A 13,192-nucleotide genomic window follows, 5' to 3' on the forward strand; every position below is an offset into this window, starting at 1 on the left:
TATCCTGTCCCCAGCCAGGTATATCCTTACATGTACACTATAACTTCTGCACAATGCTTCATAGATATGATCCAATGGAGTATAATTCATAAAAACTTGTGGTATAGTAAATTGGTTAGATTTTAGGATGTGCCAAATCAAATAGTTACATCAGGAAATTGATACAGGCAAAGCTGATACAATATAGAAAGATGTTCTAGTCTTCCGTAAACCAAATCAACAACTGGGCTTGTAGCTCAGCCGTCAGGATCTGGCCATCCACAGGAGACGGAGTTTGACTCAGATTCTGATGTGGATTTTGGGCCTCTTCAGGACTTGGATCAAAGCCTAATGGCTTTGCAGGTGCCCGATGTTGTACTTCCAGAAGAAACGCTAATTGGGGAACATTCCAATGTTCAGTCAAGGTTGGGTTCACCAGATGGTGTTGTTGCTTTTGACTTTTGTGTGACTTTTGATCGGAGACAATCTTTTGCAGAGGATAGGAGTTGAAGGGAGGGTGTGAGACAAAGCTGGCGTTTGGCTCTCAAGTGCACTAATGAGTAACTTTCCCATGTGAAGTTGTAAGTGTCCTGACTCTCACTGCCTTGTAGCCTTGAGAACTCCTTAAAGGTGCCTTGTTCCCTGTTCTCGTTGCGGTGTCAACATTGCCATCCTTGGGAGAAGACTCTCCATTCCAGCCTCTTGCTCCCTGCTTCATTTCCGTGCTGGTTCCAGGAACTCCAGGTGGAGTTCATGCCTCATGACTCTTGAGTATACCTTGCCTTGTTAACCTCGTTTCCACTTCTCCTTAGTGGACGCTTTCCATGTGGATTACAGTTGGTGGATTTACCGCACCTTGTTCCTGATCCCTGCAACTTCTGCCTGTATACTGACTTTGACTTCTTGGTGGAACTATCGAGTTCTGTTTGTGGATTACTACTTTAAAATACTTTGTTGGACTAACTATTGAACAGTTGAGGACTTTATATTATGGACTATTCACTCTACTGACTTTTTACGCTATTTGCTTGCATATATATATATATATATATATCCTTCAATAAACTGCTTTGCTTATGATTTTGGCTCTAGTGTGGTTTTCATAGTGCTCTTGCAGCCTTGGGGTGCAACAGAGTTGGGCTATGGTGCAGCTGGTTAGAAGGCAGCAGCAATAAATCACCACTGACCGAGAGGTTGTTGGTTTGAAGACTGGGTCGGGATTTAGCTCCCGACCATTTAATAGCCTAGCTTGCTGCTCACCTAAGCAGCTCGAAAACAGCTGTGTCTGTGCGCAGAGAATTCTAGGTACTGCTTAGTGGGGAGGCTAATTTAACTTAATTTATGACACCATAAAACTGCCAGCAGTGTGTGAAGAACATGAGGAAATACTACCATCAAAAGGGACTCGGCATCACAGTGGATGATGAAGCAGCAGTTCCCCCTGTAGTCACAATCGAGCATACCCTCATGAAGCTGGAAGCTGGAGAATGTTAATAGCCTCTACTGTCTGTCAGTATATGTGATATGTCTGATAATGATCTTGAATGCTGTTCTGTCCTGTCCTGTCTGTCCAAACGGCATTGAATGTTTGCCATGCATATGTACTGTAATCCACCCTGAGTCCCCTTGGGGAGATAGGGAGGAATATAAATAAAGTGCTATATCATCATCATCATCATCATGCTACACAGTTTACAGAAAACTTTCACACACAGATAGATGCCTACATAAAAACACCAGCCATCACCCAGGTCAAAAAAGAAGCACATTTAAAGCCCTGGCAGACTGTGCAAAAGGAATCTGCGAAGCCCACCTACTCCAAGGGGAACTGAACCACCTAAACTGGGCTCTACGAATTCTTCATCAGAAGAGCTGCAAAGCCAGGAACAAGCCACAAGAGTAAAGACAAAGATCCACCCAGAGGAAGAGTGTTCTTACCATACATCAAGGGAAGCATAGGGAAGCTGATGTAGAAACACAACTTACAAACTATCTACAGACCCATTAAGAAAATCCAACAAATGCTACATTCAGTGAATGACAAGAGGGATCCTCTCACCTCTGCAGGAATCTACCATATACCATCCAGTTGTGGACAAGTCTAAGTAGGGACCACCAAATGCAGCAGTATTCCCCAAACACAAATCAAGGAACATGAAGGCATTGCAGACTAACTCAACCAGAGAAGTCAGCCATAGCAGAGCACTTGATGAACCAACCTGGACACAGAATATTATTTGAGAACACAGAAATGCTGGACCACTCGAACAACAGACTATACAGAGAAGCCATTGAAATCCATTAGCATGTGGACAATTTCAAGCGAAAGGAGGAAACCATGAAAATGAACAAGATCTGGCTCCCAGTATTAAAAAGCTCTAAAATCAGGACATTAAATAAAAAGGAACACTCAGAAAACAGGGGAATTCCAGGCATGAAACAATCATGGCCAGCTAACACCTTCCAACAAATAATTCCCCCACGCAGGGAGCAGCTAGGCTTTGAAGCTGCAAGGCTATTCAATGCTAATCAAGATGGCCAATTGCAACATTCACACTTGCCTCCAACAGACAAGAGTTCTTTCTCCCAGCCTGGACATTTCACAGATATATAAACCCCACTTGCCAAGTTTTCAACAGACCTCACAACCTCTGAAGATGGCTGCCATAGACATGGGCAAAACGTCAGGAGAGAATGCTTCCGGAAAATGGCCATACAGCCCAGAAAACTCACAGCAACCCAGTTTGGAAAGAAATTGTTTTTTCTCCCTTAGCTTTCCAATGTCTATTTCCATCTCTTACTGTGCAGAACAAAGGAATGTTAAAACCTTCTTCAGCCTTTTTAAATTCCCAGTGGTAAAACCTGTGGGATATTTTAGAAGAATTGAAGAACTGAGATTGGGGTTGGCTTGTCTAAGGTGAGCATAGCCCTTGAAGCAGCTTTGCAAAGGGGTTGTCTTGAGCTATGACGAATGACATTACAATTGTGCATCAGTAACTCTAGTGCAACCTATCTGCGATTTGGTAGTAAAGGTAAAGGTTTCCCCCTGATATTAAGTCTAGTCGTGTCCAACTCTGGGGGTTGGTGCTCATCTCTATTTCTAAGCCAAAAAGCCGGCGTTGTCCGTAGACACCTCCAAGGTCATGTGGCTGGCATGACAGCATGGAACGCCGTTACCTTTCCACATATTGATCTACTCACATTTGCAGGTTTTTGAACTGCTAAGTTGGCAGAAGCTGGGGCTAACAGCAGGAGCTCATTCCGCTCCTTGGATTCGAACCGCTGACCTTTCACTCGGCAAGTTCAGCAGCCACCAGGGGCTCCAATTTGTTACCTGGGATTATTACCTAGGCATTATTTGCCTGAGCTGAGAGTTGTTGTGGTGGTGGTGTGACATCAAGTTGTTTCATATCCCTTTTCACATTAGATAGCAACTTGTGTGCTGAAAATAAAATCAAGCAATTTACAAAACGTATCTGCAAAAGTAATAGCAGCTGATAAAACAAGGCTACGACTTAAAATATTATTGAGTGGATATTATTTTATTGTATGACACAGCAAACAAGATAGACATGCTGGATTTCATATCACAAAATCACAAGTCGAACACTTCCCAAGTGTCTAGGACTGTGTGTTGTATTTTCGGATGATGCGCGCAGATCCCAGTAGGGTGGCCTTTTGCAATTGACAGATCGTAATTTTGTCAATGTCTATTGTTTCCAAATGCCGGCTGAGATCTTTTGGCACAGCACCCAGTGTGCCCATCACCACCAGGACCACCTGCACTGGTTTCTGCCAGAGTCTTTGAAGTTCAATCTTGAGGTCCTGATAGCGGCTGAGTTTTTCCTGTTGTTTTTCGTTGTTGTTGTTGTTATTATTATTATTATTATTATTATTATTATTCCTCTTCTTGGTGCTGAATGATCACACTAGATAAAGCAGGAATGTAATAATGATGATGATGATGATGATGATGATGATGATGATGATAATTATTATTATTATTATTATTATTATTATTATTATTATTATTATTATTATTATAGTATGTGAGGAGCCCCCGGTGGTATAGCGGTTAAACCACTGAGCTGCTGAACTTGCTGATTCGAATTCGGTGAGCGGGGTGAATTCCCACTGTTAGCCTTAGCTTCTGCCAACCTAGCAGTCTGAAAACTTGCAAATGTGAGTAGATCAATAAGTCCCGCTCCAGCGGGAAGGTAATGGCACTCCATGCAGTCATGATGGACACATGACCTTGGAGGTGTCTATGGACAATGCCAGCTCCAGCAATTTATTACGGTCTATGACCAGAATATACAGAAATGGGCACAGGTGCCCAAAAAGGGGAATCGCAGTTCCCATAAAAGTCAGATAAAAGAACAAGTTAAAAACATGCTATAGTAAAAACAAATTAAAAGCAGACTATTAGCAGGTTCAGCTAATAGTAAATATCGATCCACTAAGTGGCTCTGGAGGGGGATAGAGGGAGCATTTGCAGTCTTTCAGTTATAACAGATTGCTCTGGCTACAGGCCCTGTGGGGTCAGTCATCGTCCGTTTGATGGAAATTGCTGCTGCACAGAACCTGGCGACACTATAGGTTATTGCAGAACAGGAGTCTGAAAGCAGCAGAGAGGTGTAGTACCTTTCAGTGCGGCCTGGATGTTTTAAAAGCCAAGGAGTGATGAAATTGATTCTAATATCTCTATAAAACATACACTGGAGGAGCACGTGCTCGATAGGAGGAGCTGCCTTGGCGAGGAGGAGCTGCCTTGGAAGGGAGCAGACGCATCCGAGGGGAGCTCCACAGTAGTAAGATTCTTAAACAGACTTAAATGCCTCTCCTTTTATTTATTTTCTTTTATTTATTTTCTTTTTAACAAAATAATTTGACTGTTGGCCTTGACCAAACATACTGTGTTGCTGATAAGTTAACAAGTTAATAAGCTTTGTGGTAACAACATGAGGAGAAAGAAATGCTCGAGAGAAGCAGAAAACAATACTCCCCCTTCAGCTCCTACAGCAAAACAAAAGAGGATTGCTGACTTCTGCTCAAACCGCTTCTCTGTTCTTGCAGAAAGAGAAATAGGGGAAATAGGGGGAAATGGGGGTAGTGAGAGTTTGAAAAAGCATAAGCGAAGTGCTGCAAATAACATGGTTCTGACAAACAATAAAAGCAACAACCACAGAAGCAGGGAAGATAAGGCCATACAAACCTCTGAGCAAGTGGTCGAGACAAGTTACTCAGACATGCTCCAACTGGTTGCTACCACGGTTGAGCACTTATACAACAAACTGAGAGATATCAACCTCAAAGTTGATTCCATCATTACAACCCAGAAAGAAATAAAACAACAGAGACAGATCACATGTGATCTAGCCCTGGAAAAGCTTAACTGTAAAGAGCCTACTCTACATTTGCATGAGGTAACAATGCCAGCTCTTCATCTTAGAAAGGGAGATGAGCACCAACCGCCAGAGTTGGACACGACTAGACTTAACGTCAGGGGAAAACCTTTACCTTTACTTACCCATGTGAAGGTTCCATGAAGGAATTCAGTATAACTAATTTAGTGCTGGTCTTTGGGTACATACTCCCATATCATCTAAATTCATATTGACTGTAATCCTTGGCCTTTAAGAAATTGCTGTACTACAGGTCCCATCACCTTTGACAATGGCCCATGCTGCATGGGAATGATAGATGTTGGAGTTCAAAAATTACATGGAAGGCCAGAGTTTGCCCACCCCTGGGCTAAAATATGTCAGATGGATTACAGGTACATCACTTCCCTCTTTGAAGAATCCAATTCCTTCCTTTTATGTTCAAAAGAATTGACTCCATGCCCATTTGCTTGCAGCATTAGCACGCTAGAAGCACTCCTGCTCAGCCTCCCAATTGATGACATGCTAATGATACACATGAACGGTCTGAGGTGCATGGTAAGCAGTTGAAAATGATAGGGTGCACATAAAACATTTACATGGGTAAGTGCTTTGCCGGTGGCCCACTTCACATATAAATCAGGCTTCAGAGATAGGATATAGAACCAGATATCCAATTAATTTGTCTCACTTACTGCCCTATGTCCTTAACAATGTTTTAACAGGAAAAGAGTGCAGTTTGCAGAAGCAACCAGCTTTACATTTTTTTTCTTGAGAGCTCTGGATAAGTTAAAGATAAGAGGTTTATTTTTAAACCAGCAGATAGTGCATTTTCTGCATTAACACACCAAATATGTTATCCAACAATTCCATTGTTGTACTGCATTAGTTTGAGCATCAGTTAAACGGATTGATATGTGCACGTTTACAAAGAAGTGCATTCTGATGAAATAGTGACAGCTGTCAGGTAATAAATCTCCTCTGCATTTTGCATCTCAACTGGCTGAATATTCAACACCTTGGAAAGCTCCTGTGCAATTCCAGCTAAAATATGGAGCAGATTCACCATCCTACTCTCATGAGAGCCACTGGCCACTAGTAAATAGTAAATAGCAAACTCACTTTGTCTAATGGTAGGGGGCTGGGATGTTGTTGTGGTTGTCGCTGTGGATGTGCAGAAAGCTACAATGGGACCAAAACTGGATCTTCAAATCCATGGATGGTCAAATCCTGTTACATACAATGTCTTAATAAGCTGGTGCCCCTTATATAAAATGTCAAAACCAAAGTTTGCTTTATGGAATATTATTTATTTTGGAATATTTTCAAGACATGGCGTGCATCTGTTGTTGAATTGATGCTGTTTGACAGCATTTTATCGACCATAGCTCAGTGCTATGGAATCATGAAATGTGTAGTTTTACAAGGTCTCTTGCCTTCTCTATCAAAGGGAGCTGGTGGCAACTCCCAGGATTTCATAGCATTGAGCCATGGTAGTTAAAGTGGTGTCAAAGAGCATTAATTCTGCAGGGATTAAATCCATAGAGATTTGAGTCTCTTTTTTAGAGAAAGAAGGCTGGATGATGATGATAATCATCATCATCATCATCACGGGTGAGAAAGGCGGGGTAAAAATGTTGTAAATAAATAAATAGATGGCTGTATTGACGTTTCCATTTTAGTGTATGTGTGTTTGGTTTCACTTCTAGAAAAGAAAGGAGGTGCTGGCAAGATTGTGTGCATCATGTGACTACATAACCTAACCGGATACAAAGCACCTTGTCTAGGTGTGTGCTCCATTTGCTGCTTTGCATCAGATAAGTCCTTTGCAACAACTTGAAAGTGTGTGTGAGAGATGTAAAATCATAGAGTCAGAAGAGACTCCAAGGGCCATCCAGTTTTTGTTAGTCCTTGTAATGAGACCAAATTTGTTAAATTCGGACTTACAATATCCAATACGTGGGCATGGCCTGCACCAATAATTTAGGAATTGAAACTTACCCATACTGAGTTGGTGCATTGCCCGGAAAACACACAACAACCCTGTGATTCCGGCCCTGAAAGCCTTCGACAGCACATTAGGTAGTGGAGTTTAGAAGAGGAAGAAACTGTTCGTGAGAAACCTCTTTGACAGAAAAGTTTAATTAGCCTTTAGGGAGAAGTGCTAAGAATTGTAGTGAGCCTCTAAGGGTTAGAGTGCTTGTGGTTAGAGCCTCTGGGAGAGAAGACTCAAATGTTTTAAAAGCCTGTTTATATTCCTTTATGAGGGAACATATTTCTAAGGTTAAAAGAACCATTCTCCGCTAAAGCAAAGCCTGTTACACAATCTTTATATTCAAGTACAAATAAACATCATATCTTTGTTTTTACTTCATCTCAAGTGTCTGTGTGTCATCCTGTTAATAATAGTATAGAGGTGGCCTATACTCTTCAGCCATCTACGGATCCATCCCCAAGACCCCACAACTGGAAGATCATCGCCCTCGATCTACGAGGGATCACCTAAGTAAGTAAGTAAGTAAGTAAAAGGTGGCCTGTCTGCATATTTAACCATCGCTCTATAAGACAGTTTCCCTCCATCTTTGGGTCTCTCTGTGTGCTGGCTGTGGTGAGCGGTGGCAGATATATGTTATAAATGGTGGCAGCATAAGTACATATAAATCATAATTGGTGGCAGCAAAGAAATAAATAATATATTTTGGTGGCACTGTCGCCGTGTCCTCTGCACCCAGCAACTACAAATCCCAAATGACAAAATCAATCCCCCCACCAATTCCACCAGTATTCAAATTTGGGCGTATAGGATACAGTAGAGTCTCACTTATTCAACATAAATGGGCCGGCAGAATGTTGGATAAGCGAAAATGTTGGATAATACTGAGGCATTAAGGAAAAAACATTAAACCTCAAATTATGTCATGATTTTACAAATTAAGCACCAAAATATCATATTTTACAACAAATCGACAGAAAAAGCAGTGGTAATGTTATGTAGTAATTACTGTTTTTATGAATTTAGAGCTCGATCAGAGATCCTGACATTTAGAGCTCAAAATGGCCAAGGACCATTATATCTTAGGGACCACCTCATTCTTTTTTTCCATCCTCCCAGGAAAATCTCCTATACGTACTGGGCCCTAGGGAGGTACACCTAGAAGCTACAAGGCGTAGAGCCTTTTCGGCCTATGCTCCAATTCTGTGGAACTCATTGCCTCCATATGTTAGAGCAATGTCGGAGTTGCAATCTTTTGTCAAAGCACTTAAGACTTGGCTGTTTGGTTGTGCATTTAAGTAATCAGATCTAATTTGCCAAATAGTCACTGCTGAATGTTTTTATGTTGAATGTTTTTATATTGTGGAATGATATTTTAAATTGTAAGTCACTCGGAGCACTCTGGTGGAGAGCGACTAATTAAGAAATAAAGTGAAGTGAAGTGAATTTAGCACCAAAATATTGAAATGTATTAAAACATTGACAAGAAAAACATTGACCACTAAAAGGCAGACTGCGCTGGATAATACAGAACATTGGATAAGCGGAGGTTGGATAAGTGAGACTCTACTGTATTTGTGCCAAATTTGGTCCGGTGAATGAAAATACATCCTGCATATCATGTAAAAGGTAAAGGTAAAGGTTTTCCCCTGACGTTAAGTCCAGTCATGTCTGACTCTGGGGGTTAATGCTCATCTCCATTTCTAAGCCGAAGAGTCAGCATTGTCTGTAGACACCTCCAAGTTCATGTGGCTGGCATGACTGTATGGAGCATCGTTACCTTCCCGCTGGAGCAGTACCTGTTGATCTACTCACATTGACATGTTTTCGAACTGCTAGGCTGGCAGAAGCTGGAGCTAACAGTGGGCGCTCACTCTGCTCCCGGGATTTGAACCTGTGACCTTTCGGTGCAAGTTCAGTAGCTCAGCACTTTAACACACTTTGCCACCAGGGCTCCTTCATAGCAATTCATAACAGTAGCAAAATGACAGTTATGAAGTACAGTAGAGTCTCACTTCTCCAAGACTCGCTTATCCAAGGTTCTGGATTAACCAACGCTTTTTTGTAGTCAATGTTTTCAATACATTGTGATATTTTGGTGCTAAATTCGTAAATACAGTAATTACTACACAGCATTACTGGGTATTGAACTATTTTTTTAAAATTTATTTATTTAATACATTTATATCCCGCCCTTCTCACCCCAAAGGGGACTCAGAGCGGCTTACAAATTAAATTTACATACAATATTATATTATTAGCATAGCACAATACTGGCAATAAATTACCATATTGTACTATATCTATATATTGTAATATTATTAATAATATTACATGTAATATATAATTTATAGTTAATATTGTTATATTGTATTATTAGTAATATATTGTATTACAAAATAATATTATTTTCTGTCAAATTTGTAGTTAAACATGATGTTTTGGTGCTTAATTTGTAAAATCATAACCTAATTTGATGTGTAATAGACTTCTCCTTAATCCCTCCTTATTATCCAACATATTCGCTTATCCAACGTTCTGCCGGCCCGTTTATGTTGGATAAGTGAGACTCTACTGTATCATGATATTTTGGTGCTAAATTCGTAAATACAGTAATTATTACGTAGCATTACTGCCTATTGAACTACAGTAGAGTCTCACTTATCCAAGCCTCGCTTATCCAAGCCTCTGGATAATCCAAGCCATTTTTGTCGTCAATGTTTTCACTATATCGTGATACTTTGGTGCTAAATTCGTAAATACAGTAATTACTATGTAGCATTACTGGGTATTGAACTACTTTTTCTGTCAAATGTGTAGTTAAATGTGATGTTTTGGTGCTTAATTTGTAAAATCATAACCTAATTTGATGTGTAATAGGCTTCTCCTTAATCCCTCCTTATTATCCAACATATTCGCTTATCCAACGTTCTGCCAGCCTGTTTATGTTGGATAAGTGAGACTCTACTGTATCGTGATATTTTGGTGCTAAATTCGTAAATACAGTAATTACTATGTAGCATTACTGCGTATTGAACTACTTTTTCTGTCAGATTTGTTGTCTAACATGATGTTTTGGTGCTTCATTTGTAAAATCATAACCTAATTTGATGTTTAATAGGCTTTTCCTTAATCCCTCCTTATTATCCAACATATTCGCTTATCCAACATTCTGCCGGCCCATTTATGTTGGATAAGTGAGACTCTACTGTATCGTGATATTTTGGTGCTAAATTCGTAAATACAGTAATTACTATGTAGCATTACTGCATATTGAACTACTTTTTCTGTCAGATTTGTTGTCTAACATGATGTTTTGGTGCTTCATTTGTAAAATCATAACCTAATTTGATGTTTAATAGGCTCTTCCTTAATCCCTCCTTATTATCCAAGATATTCTCTTATCCAAGGTTCTGCTGGCCCATTTAGCTTGGATAATTTATTTATTTATTTACAGCATTTATATTCCGCCCTTCTCACCCCGAAGGGAACTCAGGGCGGATCACATTACACATATAGGCAAACATTCAATGTCTTTTAACATAGAACAAAGACAAGACAAACATAGGGTCCGAGCGGGCCACGAACTCATGGTCAGAGTGATTCATTGCAGCTGGTTGCAGCTGGCTTGCTCTCCCGCCTGCGCCACAGCCCGGGCCTAAGTGAGAGTCTATTGTAGCAGCAAAAATAATGTTCTGGTTGGGGGTCACCACAACATGAGGACGGTTGAGACCCACTGGGCTGCAGGCTGGCTTGGGCCACCGGGGCTCCAGCAAGGGGAATCCCGCTCCTCTGGCCTTCGGGGAAGCCTTGAAGGTTGTTGCCCTTTCCCACCCGCGAGCAGGCGGGTCTCTTGCGCAGCTGCCATTGCTCCTCTCGGACAGGAGGCGGCTCCCGAGCGAGGATTTCGGGGGCTGCTGTTGCGCGGCGGCGGCGGCGGCGGAAAAGGAGACGGAGGCAGAGGCGAGGCGAGGGCATTCGTCCTGTTCCTTCCTTAGCCTCGGAGGGCGAATGCAGAGGCCACCCCGGCCGGCGACTGGCGCCCCTTCCTCCTCTTCCTGCCCCGTTGCCCGGCGGCGGTGCCAGCGGAGGGCATGAGGAAGAGCCGGCGCGGCTGGAGGAGCCGATCAGGGCGAGTCCCCCGAAGGTGAGCGCCCGAAGCGGGGCAAACGAGGCGCTTCGGGGAATGCGGGGCTTGCCTCGCCTCCACGCTTCTCCTCTGGCCGCTTTCCAAGCCCAGGAGAAGGTGTTGTGATGGTGATGATGATTAGCAGGGAAAGGAGGAAAGAGAGAGGGAGGTGTCCGAGGCGGAAACGGCATTTCCTCTCCGCCGAGGAAAAGGGAGAGAAGCTGGGCAGGTGGCGGAAGAAAGAGGAGGAGGAGGGTTTTGGAAGGAACCGCAGTGTGGAGCGGGTTGAAAACGGGACAGGTTCAGGCAGAGCGGGAATGGAAGGTCTAGGTCAGGCATGGGCAAGCTTGGGCCCTCCAGGTGTTTTGGACTTCAACTCCCACAATTCCTAACAGCCGGTAGGCTGTTAGGAATTGTGGGAGTTGAAGTCCAAAACACCTGGAGGGCCCAAGCTTGCCCATGCCTGGTCTAGGTCCCTGGCTTGGAAGGACACATACATGCCTTGCACTTCCTGCTCAAACAAGGTGGAGGGAAGGGTTGAGCACTTGAGCAGCATCCTTCGCCAGCCTCCCTTCTATATCCTTATACAGTAAAGTCTTACTTATCCAAGCCTCGCTTATCCAAGCTTCTGGATTATCCAAGCCATTTTTGTAGTCAATGTTTTCAATATGTATCGTGATATATTGATTTTGGTGCTAAATTCGTAAATACAGTAATTACAACATTACTACTTTTTTGTCAAATTTGTTGTATAACATGATGTTTTGGTGCTTAATTTGTAAAATCATAACCTTGTTTGATAGGCTTTTCCTTAATACCTCCTTATTATCCAAGATAATTCGCTTATCCAAGCTTCTGCCAGCCCGTTTAGCATGGATAAGTGAGACTCTACTGTATATCCCAGGTTATTTGCTTTGAACTGCATTATATACATATATATATATCACACTAGCTTTGTTTGTTAGGTATTCTCAGTTAGGAGTGGGTGAACTACAATTCCCAGAGTCGTGGGTCAATCCTCCCCAAACCCTGCCAGTATTCAAAGTTGGCCATTTTGGGTCTGTGTACCAAGTGTGGTCCATATCTGTCATTGGTTAGTCATCGCCTGGCTGCAGTGCTCTCTGGATGGGGGTGAACTACTACAACTTCCAGATTCCAGGGGTAATTGTCCCAAAACATCTGTCAGTATCCACAGCAGGCTATGTTGAGTCTGTGTGCCAAGTTTGGTCCAGATCCGTCTTTGGCTGGGTTCAGTGCTCTTTGGATGCAGGTGAACTACAACACCTAAAATCAAGGCCCATTCCCACAAACCCCTGCAATATGTTCAGTTGGTCATGAGGCTTCTTTGTGCAAAGTTTGGTCCTGGTCCATTGTCGGTGGGGGTCACAGTTTCTCTGGATGCAGGTGAACTATAACTCCCTTTCCCCCAAATGTGTCCATTGCTCTTTTGGTTATGGGCGCTCTGTGTGCCGGAGTGCTCATTCATTGCAGGTAAACTATAAATCCCAGTACCTACTACTCCCAAATGTCCAGGCCAATTTCCCTCTAAACCCACCAATATTCAAATCTGGGCATATCGGGTATGCATGGCAAGTTTGGGTTCATAGTATCCTGGGTGTAGGTGAACTACAACTCCTCTACATTCCCCAGTAGGAGTCACAGTGCTCTGACTTGATGCAGGGTGAACTACAACTTCCACCATGTGGA

At 42.4% G+C, this 13,192-nt stretch overlaps 1 protein-coding gene across 1 annotated transcript in view; it reads left to right on the top strand.

Annotated features, from left to right (window-relative positions):
• The first annotated feature begins 11,369 nt into the window (after window positions 1–11,369).
• The window catches only part of ptpre (protein tyrosine phosphatase receptor type E), a 192,517-nt gene continuing 190,694 nt past the window's right edge, over window positions 11,370–13,192 (top strand). The window contains exon 1 of the mRNA XM_062976075.1: window positions 11,370–11,503. The gene's annotated coding sequence lies outside the window, so the exon portion shown is untranslated. The remainder of the gene's footprint in view (window positions 11,504–13,192) is intronic.

Source organism: Anolis carolinensis, chromosome 3 (assembly GCF_035594765.1).
Source record: "Anolis carolinensis isolate JA03-04 chromosome 3, rAnoCar3.1.pri, whole genome shotgun sequence".
NCBI lineage: Eukaryota > Metazoa > Chordata > Lepidosauria > Squamata > Dactyloidae > Anolis > Anolis carolinensis.